Genomic DNA, 23,280 nt, shown 5'->3' with positions numbered 1-23,280 from the left:
GAGGAAATCACCATAAACCAGGCATGTCCAACCTACTCTGCAGCTGCTTCCTGCCTCATGCTATTGAAGTAGGGGTTCTGCCCTGCCAAGCATCCCACCATGGCCCCATGTCCATTCCCATCACTTTAGTGACAACCACACATTGTTGTACCATTAATGCCATCTGGGTTCAAACCAGGAGACAGAGATGGTGCAGCGCCATGCCAACTCAAATTATGGCAAAGAATTTTATGCATTCTGATAAACACAGTCCCGTGAACAGTAAAAAATATGCAATCATGTTGTTTTCCATTTTGATAAAAGAATTTGAAAATAGGTTACAAGATGGCTTAAAATTCCAATTTTTTGCAATATTTATGATTCCATTTCAGTTAAGACAAATACATTACCTGCAAATTTTCAAATTCAGTTTGTAGACTCACAATCGGATATTCAACTCAGAGAAAAGTTTGATCACCTCTTCACTAGACTTTTATAGGATCTTTCTTACCAGAGAAAGAAAACCCTTACTTTACAGTCATGTCACATATATGTCATTACTTTTGGGAAGTACATTTTTGAACTACTGTTTTCAAAGATAAAGTATAGGAAGAGTAAAATTTCATCAAAAAATCTCTGACAAGCACTTTGAGAATTACAACCATTTCCACTGCATCGGTCTGATTCATTAATTTCACAAGAAAAGAGATCAAATGCCCCATTAGTTTTGTGGCTTTGTTGCTTTATTGTAATAAAAAAATATTTTTTTTAAAAAAAAGCTTTCTGATTATATGCATTAAATATATTACACATTATATCCATGGCCAAAGACAGTTCCTCTTCACTCAGCACAGCCCAGGCAAGCTAAAAGATTAGATGCACATGCCTCAAACTGTTGTGGCCATAAGACTTTAAAAATGACGTTGAATTATGATTAGGTTTTGGCACATTCCTTTTTTCCTATTATATGAAAATGACCAGGTTTTCAGTGCAGTGTAAAAACAAGATAAATAATGGTAAACATATCCATTTTCTTTCCACTATTATGATACAAAAGGCAAGTTTCCAAGAGTATAGTACTACAATTTGCTAGAATTTAATTACATGTTACCTAGATTTTTTTCTAATTGACTTGATTCTACAAAGCACAAAGTTGTATATGCTCTGCAGATGTTCTTTCTGAAGTCAGTATTAAATCCTGTGAGTTTGGACATTCATACAAGTAGTTCATGAGCGGAGAAAACAGGATAGTATATTCACACGATTACTTCTACATTAAGCAGGATTTGCACATACACAGAAAGTATGCAGTCCCTCAGAAAAGATGTAACATATTGAAAGCCTTGAGGAAAGGAGTTCAGATGTTTCCAAACATAATTTAGAAAATTGTTAATTATTTAGACATTCAATATGATAAAAAGATAAGTGAATTCAGACCTCTTTCCTGCCAGTTTAGTACTACATGTATAATGTTGTTCATGCTTTAAGCAAAATGGTAGGCTCTTCACAGCTGTAATACAGTCTTTGATTTTCAAACCCCCTCCACCCCCCCCCCCCCCAAAAAAAAGTAAAAAAAAATTAGAACAAAGAATCCTGTATCCTTTTCCAGACAGCTCATATTGACTACTTGCCCCTCTGTAAATTCACACACAGTTTACCACTGTTTTCACCAAAGTACAACACAACTATAAATTGCAAAATTACATATTTTATTCAACAGAATGCCTCTACATAACCCATCAGAGCTTTTTACTACCTCTGCTTGTGCCAGCATTACCAGTGGTCTCCAGCACACAGCACAGATACTCCTATTATATCATGCATGGTTAGTTTTCACAAAGGTTCTCAAAGCAGATGTTCAAATAATCTGTATCATTCCCTCAGAGACTGTGCATTAAATTACTGCCTTCAGTTTGGTATCACTAAGGGAAATTACTACTTCACAGGTATGAACTGACGGACTAATACATTCATACCTCCACTTCTACTTTTCCCTTAGCAACATTTAATTAGAAAAAACAACAAAAATAAATTTCTCAGGTAATGATGAGACGGGGAAAAATATATATATATATATATATATATATATATCAACACCTAGATAAGCTGATGCTGAAAATGTGAAAATGCAGTAAATCTGTAGTGTGCAGAAGAATTGATTATTGTTTCTTTAATCAACTGGCTTACTGATGGAAAAGAATGATTTGTCAAGATCAGTGATAGGCAGTAATAAAAAAATTCAAAGTCTAGGAATTATTAAAAAAGGAAAACAAACATAAAACCCCCTCATCATTAACTTACAGCAAAAAAGAATCTAGAAGAACTGCAAAAAGTCAAGCAAAGGTAAGTAATACTTTTCATAAGAAGAAGTGGGTAGCATAAAACCATTCAACTTGATGACAAAAAGCTTAAAACCTACAAAATCATACACTGCATGGAGATGGTACAAAGCTGACTAGACTGTTCACAGTCTCTGTCTACACATGTAAAGAAAATGATCAACTGAGAAACACGGGACCAAAACACACCAAATGATGTGTACAGTCAGTCCTATGCTGAACTGTGCAACTCCCAGTCAGAAGACATTACGGATGCAGAAAGTTTTGCAGTTTAGAAGGAGAAAATGCAAGGAAAAATATTAAAAATCACTAGTGAGAGAACCATATCAATGCTAAACACACAAATACATAGATCAAGCTCAGGAAATGCTGTGAACCAAGGTCTATTCAGAGAGCAGAAGAATTCCTTGAGAAAGTCTCATTCTGGTTTATTTTGATTTTTTACTCCTCTTCAGGCACTGGTACATGCCCCTTTTAGGTCAGGATATCATGTTACACAGATCCCTGCTCTGAACCCGTATGACCATTTTCATATTCTAAACCTTTCCAACACACAAGGATCAAGTTTGACCAAATGTATCTAGAGAAAGATAAAACCCTACAAGAAGAAACTAAACAAGGAGATAGAAAAGGATATGAGAAAGTAGATCTGTGTGTCTAGTACAAAAAAAATACTAACATCTAGTACAAACAAACCGCAACTTTGTTGTCTGGTCATTTATTGGGCAAGCTGTAAGAAGAAAATCATCTATGCTGTGTCCTTAAACATTCCTTTCACCAGGGAGAGTGACTCAAGAGCTGAGAAGTTTCCAGTGACAGCTATAACTAGCTAGACAGAGAGGTCTGCCTTTTATTCATGGGTATAGATAGAACAATGACATGAGATACAGCAAGGCACCTGCCAGTGATGCAATCATCAGAACATTCACATGGGAACTAGGAGAACATCACCAGGCACCGAGCTGCTGATCTCACTTGTGTTTTAGTAGGGTTTGAATAATGCAATAGCTAAGCAGACATGCTAATAAGTTGCTGCATCTGAAATACTGCTGCAGTGAGAGACATGAATATTAGCAGCAGCTCAACACTGCCTGGCTGCTGGATGTATGCTGGTTTGCTTTCAACACTCAGGAGATGGGAAAACAACTGGTATGGAGGAACTCTGAATATTTCACATTCCAGATGTATTTCCAGACTACTAGACTGTTTACAGACTTACTTATCTCCCTCTAATGTGAAAAATTTTGACAGGTCTTGGGTTATTTCAGTAGAGATCAGGGCTTCCTTTTGAAGCTTTGGGGACTGGTTCTTGTCTGAAAGCTTTGCCCTTTTGACAGGTTAGTGCGCTACACCTACACCTTTTTTATGGACTGTAACACTGTCAAACAGGAGCTTGCTTCTCTTTCGGAGATGTAAGAATATACACAATGAAAAAAAAAGAAAATCTGCAAACACAAGCATGAACACAAATACCCTAAAGGTAACATTTCTCTTGCCCTGACTGCAGACACACAATGCTATTCCAATATACTCAAAGAGAGTTGCTACCACTGAGAAGTACATAAGGCACTCTTGTGAAAAATGAAATTGAAATAAGGATATCTAAAGATATTTTTGAAGTTCAATTAAAGAAATGAAGTAGTTGTTACAAGAATATCTTGCTAGAAAATTCTAACAGATATGAGACTTTTTTATATTACAGCTCATTTTGGAGGTTCTCTGCTCTAGGTCCTTTTGAGGTCTGTGTTGCTGTCAGAAACCAAGATCTCTAACAGCTGCTGCCAGCTCTGTGCAGTTTGTTTAAAACAAAGAGAATGTTGCTTAGCAACATCACATCACACGTTTGGTACCCTACAGTATCTCACATTCCTAACTACTCTGCACATCCTCACAACTTAAAGGGACACTGACAAGTATGTACACAAAAAGTGTACTTAATTCTCTGTCTCCATAATTAGATATATGAGGTGAGAGAAGAAAAAATTGAACTTACTATCAAAAACACAATTTGCTGAACTTCATTTTTAGCAATGTTTAATTTTTATCCCATATCAGTAATACCTGCTTTGAACTGCAGCAGGAATGATGTTTAGCTTAACAACAGTATAGTAAAAAGCAAACCTTCATAGTTTTAGGTAAAAACATACATAAAAATGCGTAGGTTGCTTCAGAAGTAATACCTCCCATTTATTTCCATGGAAACAGCAACAGATACAAAGAGCACAAGAACAACACTTGACAGAACAAAGACTCAGCTAAAAATCATTACTTTTTAACACAGTCACCAACATCAGCTATGCATTTTCTCAGCAATAAACAAGAGACTGGATCCTATGCACATAAAAATCTGCACCAGTGGAGGTAACCCATTGTCACTACCCACTGCTGAAATGCACCACCGACCCCTCACTGTACTTACATACACTGCTTCTGGCACTGGCCTTCTTGGTTGCTTGAACACTGCTTGGTGACATTCAGCCAAGCATTGACCAATGACCCCAGGACCATTTCTTCTACACAGTCTTCCATCCACTCTGCTCTAAGCCTGTGGCATTGCCTGGGGTTGTTGCAGCTAAAGTTCAGGACCCAGCACTGGATCCTGTTGAACTTCATCCTGTTGGGATCAGCCCAGCCCAGCTATCCAGCCTGTCCAGATTCCTCTGTAGTGCCTTCTTACCCTCAGGCCATTCAACAGTTCCTCCCAACCTGATGCAATCTGCAAATTACTGAGGGTGCACTCACTGTCCTCCCCCCAAGGAGCCCATTCAACCAGGCTGCCCCAGGGCCCCATTCAATCTGGCCTCGAGCCCCTCTAGAGATGGGGTATCCACCCCTTCTTTGGGAAGCCTGTGCCAGGGCCTCACCACCCTGAACAAAAACTACCATCCTAGAATCTAATCTAAATCTCCCTTCTTTTAGATTCAAACCATTCTATCTGGCCCTTTCACTATCAGACTATATAAAAAGTTGTTTTGCTATCCTTTCTATAAGCTCCCTTTAAGTACTTAAAGTCTCCAGTGATGTTTCTTTGGAGTCTTCTCATTTCCAGACTGAACAAGCCCAGTTCATTGAAAGGTGCTCCAGTCCTCTGATTATTTTTGTGGCTCTCCTCTGAACATGCTCCAGCAGCTTCACATCTTCCCTGTATTGGAAGCCCAAGGCCTGGACAGAGTACTCCAGATGGGACTTTGCAAGGGCAGGGTAGAGGGAGACAATTACCTCCCTTCTCCCCTATGGCCAGCACTCTTTTGATGCTGCCCACAATACTGTCAGCCTTCTGGGCTGCAAGTGCCTACTACTGGCTCATACTCAGCTTCTTGTCCACCAGAACCCTCCAAATCCTTCTCTATAGGGCTGCTATATTAATCCCAAAGCATCATGCACCCAGCAACTCATAAGCACCTAAATCTGGGTGTTCAAGTTCTAGATGTGTCACAGTAGTACTGCCTTCCCTAGTAGTACAGCCATTGAGTTCCTCACCCTTAACAGAAAATCAGCGAGCATAGATCAGCTCTCAGATCCGCATTTTGTATCCATCTCCTTCCTCTTCACCTCTTCTTGCAGTCAGTACTAGGTCTTGTCCTCAGGGCAACAATACTCTAATTTGTATTTTACTGCAGTCTTTGTATGTACAAATACAAAGATACATACAGATAATATCAGTATGAAGAAAATGTAAAGATTTAATCTGTCAGCACATAGCATATGTGAACAAAAAATTCTGTAGAAATACAGATTCAAATAGGATTCTGTTCAGTCTCCAGCTCGCTTACATCTTAGATTTCCCCAATGCAATCTGCAGCAATAAATTTCATTACATGTAACTTGAAACATTCAAGTTGAATACATCATAGCATTTCTACTGGAAGAATCTAACAAAACTCCCAGGAAATTCTTCATAATTTTTGAAAACAAGCCAGTCCCTAAGGCTTTCTTTGCATTTTGGTCCATTCTATAATGATTATGTCACAAGAGTGCTCATGTCTAAGGTAAACATTTTCCGCATGATGACCAAAACAAAAACAAGAGAAAAAAACTTAAAGAAAAAAAGGAGAATTATAAATATACATGCTAGCAAATTTCTATCGCATCTAATAAAATTTCTTTCCCCCTTAGATCTTTTAACATGATTAGCCCTCAGAAAGTTGAAAGCTTGCTAAAAAAAAAATAAAAAAAATCAATCTCTTTTTCCCAGTCCTTCCCAGATTCTCCAACGAAAACTCAAGCTTTTAAATGTTTCAATGTCACTATTTGACAGCTGTTATGAAAAGAGTTGTCATATCTCTCTTCTTTGCACATCGCTGAATTAGTAATGTTTCAGAAACAACTGCTACATCAACATCACATGTAAGAGGATTCTGATAAAAGTTCAGAAGTCTTATCTGTATTAATGAGCAGAAGCTTGTTTCTAATTTGTCATTTGAGCTACCTGCTAAATGAACAATTAAAAGAGATTCCTTTTTTTCAACTACATCAATTACACGTGCAGTTACAGACAACATTTTATTGCTGCTCATAGGACATTTGTCATAAATGACTTACCTAGCCTCATGGCTGACCTGAAGGAAGAGATGGAAAGGCTGAGGAGCATAAAAGAATGTGAGAGGGAAACTGATAGGTGATGCTAGTCCCTGTTGGCCCTAAAATCTAGGCAGCCAGCTGAGGCTCTACATGGAGAATGTCACCCCCTGCCGCCTTGCAAACAGATAAATAGAGGGGGACTGGCAAGACAGTGTTTCTGATGCAGTGAGCCCCCTGTCCTCTCCTCCCCATAGCAAGAGCAGTCAAGAACTGGGGGGCACGTGGCAGTGGCAAATGTCAGTGACGCAAGACATGCCTGTTCAGAGACTCCCCTGCCTCCCCAGCTGCACCTGCAGAACAGATACAATGCTCTGTAGGGACAGAAGGTATGTTGTCTCCTAGGAACCCAGGTTAAAGACATAAAGAAGACACATCCCACCCTAGTTCAGCCCTCAGATTACTATCCCCTATTGTTTCAGGTAAGCAGTGATGATACAGGAAGAACTTCCCAAAGAACTAAGAAAAGACTTGAGAGCAACAGCTCCAGGGTTCAGGAACACAGGTTGTGTTCTCCTCTATCCCTCCAGTTACAGGGAATGATGAGGAACAAAACACAATGGGCCAACAGATTAATACCTGGCTCCAAGCCTGGTATGCCTGGCAGTGGTTTGGGTTTTGTGACCTCTGCTCTATTTACATGAGGCCACACCTGTTGGCAACCAAAAGGAGTAGCTCATCCCACCAGTGGAAATAGGTCTTATGGAAACTGGAAAGATCATTAATAGAACTTCAAACTAAGTATGAAGCAAGGTGGGGGTGTAACAGGGGCCACTAGAACAGAGCCTGAAGGTACCCAGTCAGTGCTTATGGGTGGGGGCATATGCTAGTAAGCAGTTGTAATTGTACAATTGTAATATTAACAAATAACCAGAGGTTATGCAGAAAAGAGGATAAACAACAAATACTCACCAATGTTGAGGCTCACAGTAAGGATAGATGCTCACTGATGCTAAGGCTCACTGCAAAACTCCACACAAGAGCAATCTCCAGAAAAAGACCCTGCCTTAGTGGTGGTCAGCCCTTAAATGAGATCTAGGAGAGATGGAGCCAAGCTCCACCCCTTCTGGGAGCACAGCTGAATTACCTTCACCTGTGCTCCCACAGCTGACCCGTCATTTGCACTGGATGGTTAATCAGAGGTTCAGGCTGTGATCAACAGTTTCCCATACAGCTAGTAAGATCCCAGTCTTGTGCCTTGGTAAAGGAGGAGGACAACTCACCTTTTTGTAGGAAGAACACAAGGGTTGGTGTGAGGTTGATGGATACAGAAACACCTGTGTATGGTCAAGAGGGCATTAGGGCTGCTCCCACTCAAAAGGTGGCCCAGCTCAGGTGCTTTTACACTAATGCATGCAGCATTGGTAACAAAGAGAAGGAGCTGGAGGCCATTGTGTGGTCAGAAATCTATGATGTGGTCATCGTCATGGAAACATGGTGGAATGACTTGTACAGCAGGAGTGCTGTGATGGATGGCTACCGACTTTTCAAAAGAGATGGGTAAGGCAGGAAAGGCGGTGGTGTAGCCTTCTATGTTAAGAAAGAACGTGAATGATTTTGAAGGTCTTTTCCAACCTGAGCAATCCTATGATTCTATGAATGAGTTGGGGATGATATAAAATCACAGAAAAATCTTTAGAAAAAGCATCATGGTTAAACAAAAACAAAGCCAAACCACCAGAACAAATATGTTAAATGAAATATTTGTGGCTGTGTTTTTGTGGTTTTTTGTTGTTGTTGTTTTGGTTTTTTTGTTTTTTTTTTAACAAGGTAATGTATATAATCTCTTAATATCTTCTCCAACTCATTTCTGCTTATCAGTTATTCATATAATTTTCAATATTTAAACATAGCTTGCACATCTCTTCTGTTATTTTCTATCTCTATGCTGATGTTGCTGTTACTACTGTTTATAATTATTATTAATAATAAAGTCCTTTAAGCAATGCTGCAACTTGTGCTATGTGGTTACATTTTTGATCATGCAGATAGAAATGTAATTGTATATGAAGAAAAATGTATGTACTCTACCACCTCCCTGCTTCCTGATGTTCTCTGGACAAAAACAGAGTAAAAAGAACCAATGTGGTAATGGACTGTCAGGGTTGGTGTGGCAGAATGTCCTGATAATAACAGTGTAAAACATAGAGTACAAATATGTTTATCTAGCTTTTGGAAACAATGCCTGTAGTACAACTTTCTCCAGTAACAGCAGCAGCGAGAACAGAATGTCAATTAAAAGCACAGAGCCAAATTTTATTTGTGTAATCCAACATGGAGCAGTTAAAACATTCACTCTGTCATATCTGAAGTGACTACTAACAATATTTCTCACGGTTACAAAGATGAAAAGACTCATGCTTTTCAATCCCCTAATCCCATTTTCAGAGTGTCAGTTCTCAGAGTCAGTCAGACAGTATTTCTTATATCTGAATTCTACACATGCATAGGAACAGAAAACTTTTTTGTTGTTGTCTTACAAAAAGTAGCTATTTTTCTGTATGGGCATTAGATTCTTGAGAAATGAGGATAAGAGAGTTGTACACAACAATGCTTTATCTTTGCAATAGCCAAGGTTATTTAGGTGTCTCCTCTGCATTTTCAGAAAAATCTACTTACTCGCCACAAATACGTATTTCTAGTGACTACAAGGAAATGTGAATTGATTCAGCCCAGCACCTCTGTTTGAACTCAGACTTCTTTCAAACTCGAGAAGACATCCAGTGTACTTGTACACTGTACACATTTGTAGTAGCCTGTAGATGTCAGGCCATTAATTGAATACAATAAAGGAAAATCCTTTTAGTTCAATCATTGCCTTCTGCACAGACAGCAAGATCACACAGTCCTCCTAATTTTATAACAGATAATTCAAATCAAAGATGCAGGAGTATCAGCTAAAATGTGTGGATACAGAGGATTCATTTGTGGAACACTGTTCTTTGTGTTCTCTCATATTTCTTCTGCAAGTAGGTTATCAACTGGTTTATCTTCAATGTCATGCTGCTAAATGCTCTAAAGTGTAGTTGTTAAGTAACGGCACTCTTCTTATTCTCAGGTAATTTAGGCATTCCAAGATGCAAACCAGCTCTGACAGATCAAGTAGCTGCTACATACATCTTTAAGACTGACTCTTAAGGAGGGAGGAAAAGTCAATATCTGGAAACAAGAATTGCCAGTCTGATGGCGTATTTCTTTAATCAGCACAACGACTTGCTCAGTATGTTTCCTGATACAGGATATACAGTCTGATAATCCTTAGCCAAGAAACTGGCTGTGGCACTATGATCTTGCTGCTGATGTGCACTGCATACAGATTACTTGAACTAAATGAATCTCCTCCATTGTGTTCTAATATGTGCTTCACAGAGATGAAATCAGACAGCTGCCTTTGCCAGCTATATAATTCACTTTGTTAGGCATCCAACCAGAGGTCATCATATAATCATTACAAAGTAAGAATGGAAAAAATACTAAAAGTACAAATGATATAAATACATCTTCTAATGAATATAATTCAAATTAAATTGGGTTCAGTCACACTTCTGATGAGTCCTATTTATCATCACCATACATTTCACTGGTGCCATTTCCTTTTCATATTAATGTTTTGGTGTTGTGTACAGTGCTGCAGGCCGTGAGGGTCTTACTTTCTGCATGTGTCTGACTGTGTTTTCACTCATCATTGGAAAGTAATTTCATAGTCCCTTCAGATCTTGAGCTAGATGCTTTTGCCCAATCACAGAAGGCCACTGGACTGGTTGGGCAGGATCTTCCCTTGGTGAAGCTGTACTGGCCATCTTGAATCACCTCCTTGTCTTGCATATCCCTTAACATAATTTCCTGGAGGACCTGCTCCACAAACTTCCCAGGCACAGAGGTGAGGCTCATCAACCTGTATTTTCCCAACTCTTCCTTTTTCCCTTTCTTAAAATTTGGAGTGATGTTTTCCTTCCTCCAGTCACTGGGGACTTCATATGATGGCCATGACTCTTCAGATGTGATGCAGCCATATCACTCATTTCCTTCTGGGCCCTGGAGTGCATGACGTCCAGCCCAATAGATTTCTACACATTTAGCCTCATGAGGTAGTCTTGAACTTACTATATTCTAACAGTGGAGGGAATTTTGCTATCCTGACTTCTGCCTAGAGAATCAGGGATTCTCTAGGTGTGAGAAATCTTACTGCCAGTGTAGACTGAGGCAAGGAATTTGATAACGTCAGCCTTCTCCATGTCTGGTGTAGCTAGTTCTTCCTTTTAATTTATGGAAATATGGGAAAAAATGGTTTAATTTCAGGAAGTGATCATCTTTCTTCTTAACGGCCACCACTTGATAGCCACTTAAAATTTAAAAGCCCTTAAAATCTGCCATTAGATGGAAAATTTAGAAAATGGAGTAGCATTATAATTCCAAATACTGCACTGGTAATTACATATTGAATGGCATAGCTACTACTGCTTATTGACTTCTTTGTTCTTCATCTGCTCTAAGTGCTTAAAGGATAACAGAAAATGTCACTGCTTTCCCCGAAGGTAATTGGAAAATCAAATTTATCTTACAGACTTTCAGTGAAGCAGAGGACAATAAATTAGGGAGTGTATTTTTCTGCTCTTCATGGACTACCACTTGTTTGCAAAGCAACTGTCACTGATGGCAGCATTTTAAATTAGCAGTACATGTGCAAAATAGTATGTTAGTTAAATTTGCCTTCAAGCATACCATTGAGACAAAGCTGATTTGAAAAATATGCAAATTATAATTGTATTTGTATTACATAGATATTTCATAATTTGAAAACTCCTTTCTCATTACTGAGGTACATACTGACTTTCAAGTGTATGTATGTACAACTTTGTTATCCGTTAAGTGACAAATATCCCATTAAAAATATTGTAGGTCAGTAACAATATAAACAAAAACATTTACCTTTATATACTTAGAAGTATAAATCATTGAATAATTAGAAAATTTAGATACTCTAGGAAAAAGCAAGTTTGATCTCCATCTAAAGGAAAAAAAAAAAAAGTAAGAAAAAATATCGATTCTTCTTTTTTTTTTTTTTTTCATTTTTAGAATAAAAAGCAAGCAAACAAACAAACCAACATGAAAGCCTGATTTATGGAAGACAGGCCTTCCACCACAGCTTTATAAACTATACCAGAGTAATCTTTGTCCAGAAAAAGTAGAATTGACTGAAATTCTGTTTTGTTTTGTCTTTACTTTGCTTCTTTTTAATTTATTGTATTTGTTTTCTCAGAGCTTATTTGTTTTGATGGCAGGTGACTGCAGCATTTTTGTTGAAGCGTGCATTGTTTCTTGCAGAGGTGTTTCTGCCTTCCCATAAGTCCTCGTGATGTACTGAGGGGTCATGGAAGAAAATTGGAATTGATTTAACTGGGGGATGGCAATATAGCTTAAGCAGAGTGTTACTGAAAGTGGAGAAAGTTTTTAAAATAAAAATTAAGTACCAAAATATTTTTCATGTGACCTTTGGAAAAATATTGAGGCTGGAACCCAAAGAACAATGCATTAAAAATTTCTGCAATATTACATAAGATAGTAATTTGTGTGTGCATACAGTTACTATTTGACTTTCCCTGCTTGTTTGATTTTCCTTATATTTAGAATCTGCAATTTCAGGATGTTTCATTCTTCTTAGGAGCCTCACTTTTCCCATGATATATACCAAAGACACCTTCACTGTGCACCTCCTTGATGTCAGATCCCAAAGTACTGTCTACACAGTTCTATCTTTATATCATGAATAGCAATTGATATTATAGGCAGGCTCTTCCTTCCCGAAATGTTTGAAGAAGTATTTAAAGCCAGTTTTGATCCTGATATCTCATTGCTCCTCAAACTCTTCTTTGCCTTCCTAACTACAGTTTCAAACTTAATCTGCTGGAGTTTAAGTCTCTTTAGTCTGAATTTGATTATTTAAATGTATACATATATATTTTACAGACTCTCTTATTTTTTTCTGGTGCATACAATTCCAGCTTTTGAGTGGAAACATTTCTGAAGAGATCTTCACAAGTTAAGTGAAAATTCAGGACTTTAAAACAAGAGAGCACAATCATTAATTAGTATATGAAAATTTGTGTTAACACTTATGAACAAACCTTACCTTTGACAATAGAACTCTGTTGAAGTAGAAAAAGATTGTGAAGAAACAATCTAAAAGCCATGAGCACACGAAATTAAGGGTAACGTGATTTAAAACAATCACTTGAAGGAAAGCATGCAACAAACTTAATGCACAACCCATAGACTTTGTAAGTAACTTTCTACGCACTGTCTTTCACCCAGCTTTAACTATGTGTGTCACACAGTATAAATATGATACTATATTTTACATCCATACCATTTTCACATCCAGAAAAAATGTTTCTATAAACCAGTGCAGAGGCATGAGCCAAAATCATATTTCGACCCATTCTACTTTATCTGTGTATGCATAGACAGACTGTCAGCTGACCTCATATTTTTGTAGTACACTGATTAGTGTCATGAGTTATGTAAATTCCTCCTGAAGAAAGAAAAATGCAGTGAATGACCCTTTAACACTGTAGAAATAGTAAGACAGATAGACTTTACAGAATTAGCTGCACTATTTTTGTCATATTAGAGAGCATATGAATACATTTCACTGTATCTACAATAGGATATGCCTTATCTGTAGAGTTTGAAGATCAAGTGTTAGAAGATATTTGTAAAACAATTATGAATCAGTTGTTGTCAGAATGAATAATTTACACTATGGTGGAAACAAAGCAGATTTCCCAGGCTTTATAGGACTCTGCTAATACTGTTCCACTTACACCAGAGTAAGGACTTCTGTTTTCTGGGGTTGAATGATCTGAATTTTCTTGTTGTCAGTGCTGGGGCTGACACAGATTAGCTCTGCAGAGAGAAAATGAAACTGGCAGAGAGAAAATGGAACTGGCAGATAGTCAGAGCCCTGCCTGCATATTACAAGTCTGGGTTAACCTGACTTCATTACACTGCTATGCAAGTCCAGATACCTGTGCCTAAACCTATGACAATCTTTGATGTACAGAGCTGCAGACTGCAGGAATGCAGCTGCTGAGGAGAACAGAAAGCAAAATAATAATTAAAAACAAAGGAACAAACAAAAAACCACAAAACAAAAACACAAAAAAGAGAGGCTTTTGCTGACTCTAGAAATTACTGAACTGGATAATACCAGTTAACACAACTTCAAATACTCCACCTCATTCTCTTGTTACTTAATAGCTTTGGTGACAAGAACTCACAAAAACAACCAATAATTTAAAGACAAGGCTGATCATCTGAAATCTGTACAAATATTTTTATTGTTTTAGTTTTCTTTTCTTTAAAATTTAGGTTTAGTCAAACATGAAAGTGGAACACTGGAATAAATGTGCCCTTTTTCTTCAAAAATCCAGAACTGCAGTGTCCTCAGATGGTGCGAGCTTACTTGGGATGAGTTCACTCAAGTGCATTAGTTACTGAGGCTTAAAATATTTGAGTGAGCTAATAATACCAGTAACTTACAGAACATAGGCACAGGTTTATCTTTATATATATGTACTAGATACAAATCCAAGTATCTAGATCTGTTGGGTACAGCTACAAGTATAAATAGATCTGTAGAATTGCAGGAACATCCTTGATCTAAATTAGAATACTAAAAATCCTTGGTGTCTTTAATTCTGCGTACCTACTTCATAAAACTAGCATGAGATTTCAAGGCAGAACAAGCTAGAATAAGGAACTGTATAGCATTAGTATTTTACTAGGATTTCTGAGCAGGAATGTGGTGCGCAATTTTTTTCCTGTTTTAATATGCATTCCTTTGTGGAATTTGAGACATTATAAGTTTTCTTTGCTTCAGTAATCTAGAATTTGTCATGCTGGAATTAATTCCTGTAGATCTTACACACTTCAGTTTTCCTGTGATTTTGTTACTGTAAACATTTATCCAATGAACAAATCTTCCTGTAATGTGTGCTAGTCAGAATATCTCACAGTCTACAGAGTTTAGAAGTTAGTTTTGGTTTTCAGAGCATTCACTTCTTAGCAAACTGGTAACAGTGTCCATGCAGAAATACCTGCCTTTCTTCCTGCAAAACTTCCAGAGTATATCCTCCCAAATTGCAGAGGTGGTTAGCGAACCACGTGCTTATTTTTTTTCTGCTCACTGCATTCTTTTTTGCTTTAGCTTTTTGTTTTGACAGGTAAGCAGATAAGAATATGATTTTCTAAATGTTCCTGTCAACAGACATCAATGGACCCAAGTGCTTATAGGCAAAGTGTCGTGGAAATATTCTCTAAGAAGGCTGCAAAAATTGATATACAGAAAAGTGCTTGTGATTGGTAACCAAGGGAAAGAGAACTAGTCAGTAGCAAGCTTGTGTAAACCCTGACTTAACATTTGGTCCTGACATTTGCTAGTATGTCATTCATAGTGCGCACAACTTGGTAGTTTTATACATTTTCCAGCTTTAATTTACTTGTCTAATTTTACCTTTTGCTTTGATTGTGTTTGGTACAAGAATTCCAAGCAAAATACTGGTTTCACCCAGTTTCACACTGAAACCATGCAAGACCCACTGAATCTGAATGTTTTTTGATGTGAAATCATAAAGTGGCTTGGCCAAAGTTCACAGAAAAAGTATGTGAATCTTTCAGTTAATGTGAGCTGACTTCCCAGTTTGTAAGGAAGCATTACGCCAAGCTGGGTTTTTGTTGTTGTTTTTTTTTTTGTGTGTGTATGTAGGGTTGTATTTATTGTACGTATTTTGCTTCAAACTCATATCAGCACACTGTGATACTTTTAAAAACCACGATTGTACTTTTTTTCATAGACTTTAAAATAGTTAATTACGTTTATCTGTAGAAATCAGAGGAAATTTTTTGAGCAGCACTCCTATGAAACTACTGACAGAATGTTTTTCTTCAGTGACTTACTCAGTTTATTATTTCAACTAGAGACTTGAGAGTGTGTATATTCAAGTTATTGATTACTGTCCTGCTGAATGCTGTAAATCAATACACTCTTCTTAGTGAAAAAGAAATGTGAAAGGAATTAAACTGGCTACTCTGTAAGCCTAATTTACTATTACTTGCAAAAAAACCCAAACTTGTTCTTTCTTGAATAAGAAGGCCAGACGTATCATTTTTACTCAAGATGAAAAGATTGTTTTGACTGTCTCATGGTATCAGGAAAATACAGCATGCATGTACTACAAAACAAGTTGGCATTCATGCCAGGTTCTAGATAAGGTATCATTAGATATATGAAGGCAACATTTAATCCGTTATTAAAAGATTAGATTTTGCAAGACTTAAAAGCATGGATGCATGCACTGAGTGATAAAATTGTTTTTTGCTTGTCAATATGGCTTTGTTGTAGCTAGATGCCATGCAAAACAGTGTGTGATGTTTGTGTTGGATCAGGAGAATGATAGAAATGCATGTTATCTCTATATTTGTTATCAAAGTGCTGTGCAGCATGGAGTTAGTTCACATCATTTGTGTGTATGTTCCTGTATTTTGGATCATGCTGCTCAGACATTCTTACTGAATGAAAAGCATGCTCAGTGCTAAATATTAATCATTGTTATTGCTGTGGTTTTCAAATGTGAACTCTATTAACATAGCAATGTAGTTCAGAGTAGCATTTAGTTGGAGACATCAAAGAACATCTAGCATATTATTTTCTTGCTCTCTACTAGCAGGGCAGTTTCCATATTTTTTGCCTTTTTTAAGGAATGCTAAAATTTCTCTTCAGTGTCATTCCTGAAGATAATCTTTATAGTTTTCAGTAGTTTAAACTAGTTTGAATGATGGCAAAGAGTTTATTTTGCTATATTACTAAACTTGTAAGTCTTAACAGTAAGCCTGCCTATAAGAACATTTTCTTCTAATTGAATTCCCATGTCACATCACTTAGATATATATTTAGGTCATTATTCTAATTTGTATGGTTGCTTTTTTCTTGTACATCAGAATCCTGACCATATTCCAGGTTATTTTCTACAGGTTGTTCTACATTGCTTTTTTCTAAACTCTTTATAATATGTGCAATATTCAATCAGTTTTTTATCAGTAGTAGTAAGTTTAAATGTTGTTTTTAGTAAGTGAGGATCAATCTTAAAATGTGTACAGTTACAAATGTTTACAAATGTTTAAATCATACATAGGCATTCTAACATGGGAAACAGTTGCAATGGAAATCAAGACTATCTCCTTGGACTTTATTTTACTCCTGCAGAGAGACGGGATATAGCAAAAAGTGAACATTTTTTCAATTGCTAAGGATAAATACTAGTTCCACTGCATCCAAAATGTGTTGTTTCATTTTGACAAAGTTAAGAATAAATTCCAGGAATTTCCTACTCCTTCTTTGGCCTAGGTTTTGGAAGGGGAAGGCAAAGGAGGACCAAAATAGCAAGGTATTCGTTGTTGAATGAAGATGAAATACAAAATTATCCAGTAAGCAGTAATTCTGGAGTTTTGGTTAGAGAACGAGTATGTAGGAGTGGTGGTCTCTTGTAAGAAAGAAATGGTAATCTGCCAGGTTAATTTTTTTTAAGCCAAAAATGTGATTGATATAATCCTCACCCATTAATATCTCCCTTGCTTCTATTAGTGTCCTTAACTTAACGTTATTGAAAATGAATCACCTAGAAATTTCTTTGTAGAATAATAAAGCTATTGATGATTACTATGCAAATTGCTTGACATTTATAACCTAAAGCACTTGACCTTAACAAGTAACAATAGGATAATCCTAACATATTCCAAAGTGGAGTTAGATGAAAGTGCTGATGTTTCCATCTTTTCCTTTTCAGGTTTGTCCTTTATTTTACATGTGTTCTCTTGCAGTCTTCTATCTCTGTATGACCAATACTTTGGCATGCATAAAAGAACAGAATATGGAATATATGATGTAACCTGGCTGTTGTAATGTTCTCATATTTTATCCTGTGAAACCCTATTCTACATGAGCAATAGGGTTTTCACATTAGATGAACTAGTTAGCTAACATAATAATTAACATTAGTAAGGTAATATTTAGCATTAACCATAATATTAACATGAAACTTAACATGTTTCATCTTTTATGCTATCTTATTTATTCTTAATAACATTAACTTTAATTAACAAGTTCTTGTTAATAAAATTATCGCTTTAGGGACAATGAAAGAAAAACAAGCAATAAATTTTGTCTTGAGATAATAGATTTCTCTTTACTGCTACCTACTCTGAGCTAGGTTGTCATCATATTTTCATACTTGGTGTGCAAAAAAAAAAAGTCTTTCAGTTATGTATGTGCAAATTATGAGAAAACTGAATCCACACTCACTTAACTAAACTCTCTATAGAACCTTTTGTTTACAGGCAACATGACCATCCCACAGTATTTATTATGTGAACAAACTAAAAGTTAGTGATAACTAAAAGTACAGCACATCTGAGTACTTTAGCGCAACACAGACATAATATGATGATTATTTCTCTTGAGATTACTACTTGCTGGAGCAGCATGCTGTAATTACAGAACTAAATTATAACAAATCGGAAGGAGGTGGTAGTGAGCTATTTTCAACCAATCACGCTGAGAAACAAATAAGCTGAACCAAAAATAATTATCTGCAGCTGTAGTGGAATTCCAAGGTCACAGTTTGAATATGTGAGCATGTGATTGCCTTTTTGATATCTTTTCCTATAGCGCCTATTTCTTAAATAAAGGCTCTGTCATCACCTTTGTTTACTCTACAGCAGCTAATTAAGATGACATGGAGATGTGCAATTACAAAATAAATGCTAATGGACTTTTCAGTATCAAAGATCATGCAGTTCATTAAGACTGGGATTTTGTTGTTAAATGTTTACTTGCACTTTTTAAGATATCTAGAGCATAAAGATAATAACTTATTTCATGCCAAATTTAATTGCACACACTGAGTATGTGAGCGGTAAGATAGAAGTAATGAGTTGGCCAATACGTTGAATTCACTCAGTAGAGACTCTGCAGTGTAGTAATTCTTACCATGAAAATAGGAGTATTCCTTTAACTTCCCGAATTTTTTTGTCTGAGGCCAGTGTAAGCTGTAGCACTAAAACACCAGTCCACAGTAACCTGTACACTGAAACATCTTTTCCAGATTTCAGTAAGAAGAGGTCCCTGGGTTGGAAGGGACCTTTAAGATCACATAGTTCCAACCCCCCTCCACAGCTTTCCTGTAGGCCCCCTTCAGGTACCAAAAGGCCTCTACACTATAAGATCCCCCTGGCACTTTTCTCCAGGCTAAGAGCCCCAGTTCTCTCAGCCTGTCTCATAAGGGAGGTGCTCCAGCCCTCTGATTATCTTTGTGGCCCTCTTCTGGACCTGCTTGTGTTGGGGGCTCCAGAACCAGATGCAGTAACTCCAGGTGGTCAGACAGGATAGGCAACTAAGAAGATCTGAACGTTAAGATTTGATATTGTCTGCTGGCATTTGGAATACTGCGTTGTTCCAAGAGGTTCCAATAAGGGCTGTGAAAGACTAAGAGCTTGAATCCAAAATAGGAAATACGCTGAGCAATTGATAGGTTTTATTTCCTCAGCTAGACCTAATAAAAAAGAAATGTGAAGAAAAAATTCCACATGAAATCCTTAAGCAGAGGTATATCAGATGCACCGATCCATCCCTCCAGTCAGGATCAGTTATCACAAACCTTCTTTCAGAAAACTGAACAGGAATCACTGTTTTATTAGTCATACTAATAGTCATAGAAATTACTTAGTCATAGAACAAAATCAGCTTTGTCAGACAGGATCTACCATTCATAAACCCATGCTGACCTGATCCCCTGGTTGACCTTTAATTGGCCCATGATGGCTCCTGAGATTATCTGTTCCATAACCTTCCCCAGCACGGAGGTGAGACTGATAGGTCTGTAGCTACCAAAATCATCTTTCTGGCCCTTTTTGAAGATGGGCATCACATTTGCCAGACTCCAGTCCACCAGCGCATTTCTGGTTAGCCAGGACTGCTGAAGGATGATGGAGAGTGGCAACCACATCCACCAACTCCCTCAGCACTCTAGGGTGCAATCCATCTGGCCCCATGGACCTGTGAGTGTCTAGCTTTGGAAGCAGGTCCAAAACCATCTCACTGTGGATTACACAGGGCCTAATCTGTTTTCCATCCCTATCTAACCAGCTCAAGTGGCTGTGTGCCCAGGGGGTAAGAAGTCTTTTCAGTACCTACCTCTAGCACCAAGGGACATTTGCATTAAGTCTCTTATCCACAGCTATTTAATCAAATGGTACAGCTAGAGCATATTCAATGTTTCACATACACTACAGGAGATGAAAACTGAAAAGTTGAATATTTATTTCTGAGCATGCAAGCAATGCTGCCAGGCTCACCTCTGCCAAGTACACAAGACATGAGTCAGAAGTACCAGGTGTAAAAACAAAAACAAACCCCTAAAAATAGAAATTCCATTTCCACAATGAGTGACAAGAACCCTCATGAACAAGTCCTCACCAAGCAGACAAGTTGCACAGAAGCAGTAAGTGTTCCTTTATCATGCAGCTTAAAATGCATTTTAAAGTTTCCACATTTAATCATCAACACGTTTCATGGCTTCAAAGGTAGAAAGAATTAACATGACATTGATAGCTAATGACTTAGAAAAAGATATTTTCCAATTTAGATCAATGCATTAATGGAAAGTTAAGACAATGGTTGTAGTCTTGAGAAAACCAAAAAACAACAAGAACAAAAAAAAACAAAACAAAACAAACAAACAAAAAAAAAACAACCATGCAATGCAAACAGAGCTAGGAATAAAAAATGAACGTATGCCCATCTAATGTTAGGAAATGTTGGAAATCTTCTTGAGCACGCCTGACAAGCCAAATCAAGAAAACTGCAAATATGAGAGGCTCCACAAAAACATAAATCAAAGCAGAGAAAGCAGGTTACTATGCAGAACTCTGACATACTATCAGTTAGGTATTGCAAAAACAAACTGATATGACTAAACTGGTAGAGAAGAACAAATTGGTTCCAGTTTCCTCAGCCTGAGAAATTCGGTAAGCTCATCAAGATTGCTCCCAAACTACCAGTATTAACCCCCCAGGCTTATTTCCTACAGCACAGGCAGCAACAAAGGGAACTCAGCTTTTCATGGCCCTTTTGTGAAGTTCAGTAATTTCTTCACAAACTCACTGCACTTGCCAGCAATAGGTAACAAAGTGCAGGCTGGATTCCTGTGCTGCCCAGAAGCTGTGGCAGATCAGCCACAGCCGTGTCCAAGCCAAGCCAGTAGCTGTCTGAACATCGCTGCCTGGATCACACCTAGGAAATACAACAGCATCTGCAGCCAGCAAAGTGATAGAAGCAACATAATGTTTATGGATGGGTGGTAGCAGGGAACTGGTTTACTTAACTGCACTGTGGAGAAAAGTGATCAGTGCCTAGATGAAATTTTATGGGCTAAACTCTCAGTTTGGTTTTACTTATATTATTCCTATGCACATATATGAAATCTTGCAGTCATAACTAAGTAGCTGGGCAGTCATAAGTCCAAAAAAAGCAGTCAAATGCTCTAGAATTTCTTTGCCTTATGTGCACATGTAAACACTCAGGATCTCACATCTCAACTTTCTGAAGTCTTTTGCTACTCCTTTAAAAATCTGCCCTTGTGTCAATACCAGGTAAAAGACTTGTTTGATAGCTCTGGCAGCTGCTTATCTCCCCCAAACCATTCAGTATTCAGAAACTCAGCAATCCTTTTCTTACGTACATCTCCCGGAATGCCTGATTTATTAGGCATTTTCTGAGCTTACCTGGCATATAATGTTTAGGTCACAACATATGAAAAAAAAAAAAGAAAAAAAAAAAAAAAGTTGTAACCATGTCCTAATAACCCGGTACCCAAAGTACAGGTTTTAGACTGCAACATATAGCTTCTTCAGCACACAGCCATAAACCAACTTTTCCCTCAACTCGAAAGAATAACTCAGCTATGAGAGCATGGGATACTTCCTCCAGTTGAAACTGGTCTGTCAGGCACTCAGAAGTGTGCAACTCAAGGGATCAGGAGGGCTGATACAGGGGAGCTCACACCATTGCTTGGTTTCAAGAGAGAGAGGTGAACACAGTGAAAGTTCCATGTTCCCAGGCTTGTTTTTGTGATGCATAGTAACTAAAAATATAAAATAGAAATAAGTAGAATTATAGAGTGATGAAAACAGAATTAATCTGCAAAACATTAACAGAAACCACAGGACTCGGTCTTTCTAGCTAAGAAGGGATCAAAGAGAAGTTCCGCATTAATGTGGGACGCATTAACGTGTTGTACAAATATGACTGCCTAAAAAGTTGTATTTTACAAAGCACAGAATACAGAATCAGTCTTTTGATAAGCCTTTTCATGCAAGATTTCCAAAGCTCTTTACAAATAACTGAAAACCATACAGAAAACCTATCATGTAGATTTACTCTTTTTGTGCCTCTGAACTAACTATAATGAAACGCATGAGGGAGGTGAGGAATTGTGATGGTTAGAAGGCAGGTTTTCACTAAGTAACTGTCAAGCAGATTAGTTCAGATTGAAGTCTTTTCATTCCCCAAGTAACCAAGTTGCATTTCTTAAAAATAATACGTAGAGAAAAAGATAAAAAATAGGAATTTTATTTACTGTACGTTTGCTGCTCTGCAAAACAGTCAGTGATTCTTAAGATTTAAAAACATAACTCTCTTCATGTTAACTACACCATGTAATCAGAATTAGTCATTAGTCATCTATTTGAAAATATTTATAAGCAAGCTATCAGGTCTTTTAAATAAGTTCTGTTAAGTTTGGTTGGAGGAGGATCTTAAGCAGTTTAAATTATGATGTCCAGCAACACAAACTAATTAAGGAAACAATTCCAGATAAGATCACCAGTGCAGCACCGTATCCCAAACAAGTGATACTGCTTGCCCTTTGGCAGAGTAGGTGAAGATATAAAATTCTAGGTCTCCTACATAGCTGGTTTATCATGTACTTCACAGTAGATTATGTTTTGAAAGCATCTTTTGGGGGGGCATTTTAATATTTCACATTTGAGAGAATTTCATTTTGTAGCTCACTGCTTTGGGGATGATTTTAGTCCCCCCCCCGTCCATGGCTATTGCTATAAAATGAGTGTGCACTCCCCAGAAACACCCACCTTCTCCATAAAAAGTTATGCCTTGATGTCAAACAAGTTGTCTGCTGCAGGACATCCTTGGTTTCCCAATTCTCAGATGGGGAAAAACATGGGATGTGCCATGTTTCCTCAAACCTTCATGGAAAGCATCAGGATTTGCAGAGGAGCAGAGAAAAGGATGCATGATTACATTATCCCT

The 23,280-nt window shown here is 37.5% G+C and overlaps 1 long non-coding RNA gene across 4 annotated transcripts in view; it reads right to left on the bottom strand.

Annotated features, from left to right (window-relative positions):
* The window catches only part of LOC107313058 (uncharacterized), a 200,112-nt gene that overhangs the window by 143,406 nt on the left and 33,426 nt on the right, over positions 1-23,280 (bottom strand). Inside the window, exon 1 of one of the 4 annotated variants that reach the window (XR_014945724.1) lies at positions 4,738-4,902. The exons of 2 other annotated variants lie outside the window; for them this stretch is intronic. This is a non-coding gene — a long non-coding RNA (uncharacterized LOC107313058). Of the gene's footprint in view, positions 1-4,737; positions 4,903-23,280 lie in introns of those variants that run through there. One more of the 4 variants, XR_001554763.3, reaches the window with a different exon arrangement.

Source organism: Coturnix japonica, chromosome 4, assembly GCF_054131305.1.
Source record: "Coturnix japonica strain WE chromosome 4, WE-NBRP24, whole genome shotgun sequence".
In the NCBI taxonomy this organism is placed as follows: Eukaryota; Metazoa; Chordata; class Aves; order Galliformes; family Phasianidae; genus Coturnix; species Coturnix japonica.
The sequence above is the reverse complement of the archived record's forward strand: the minus strand, read 5'-3'. Positions and strand labels throughout refer to the sequence as shown.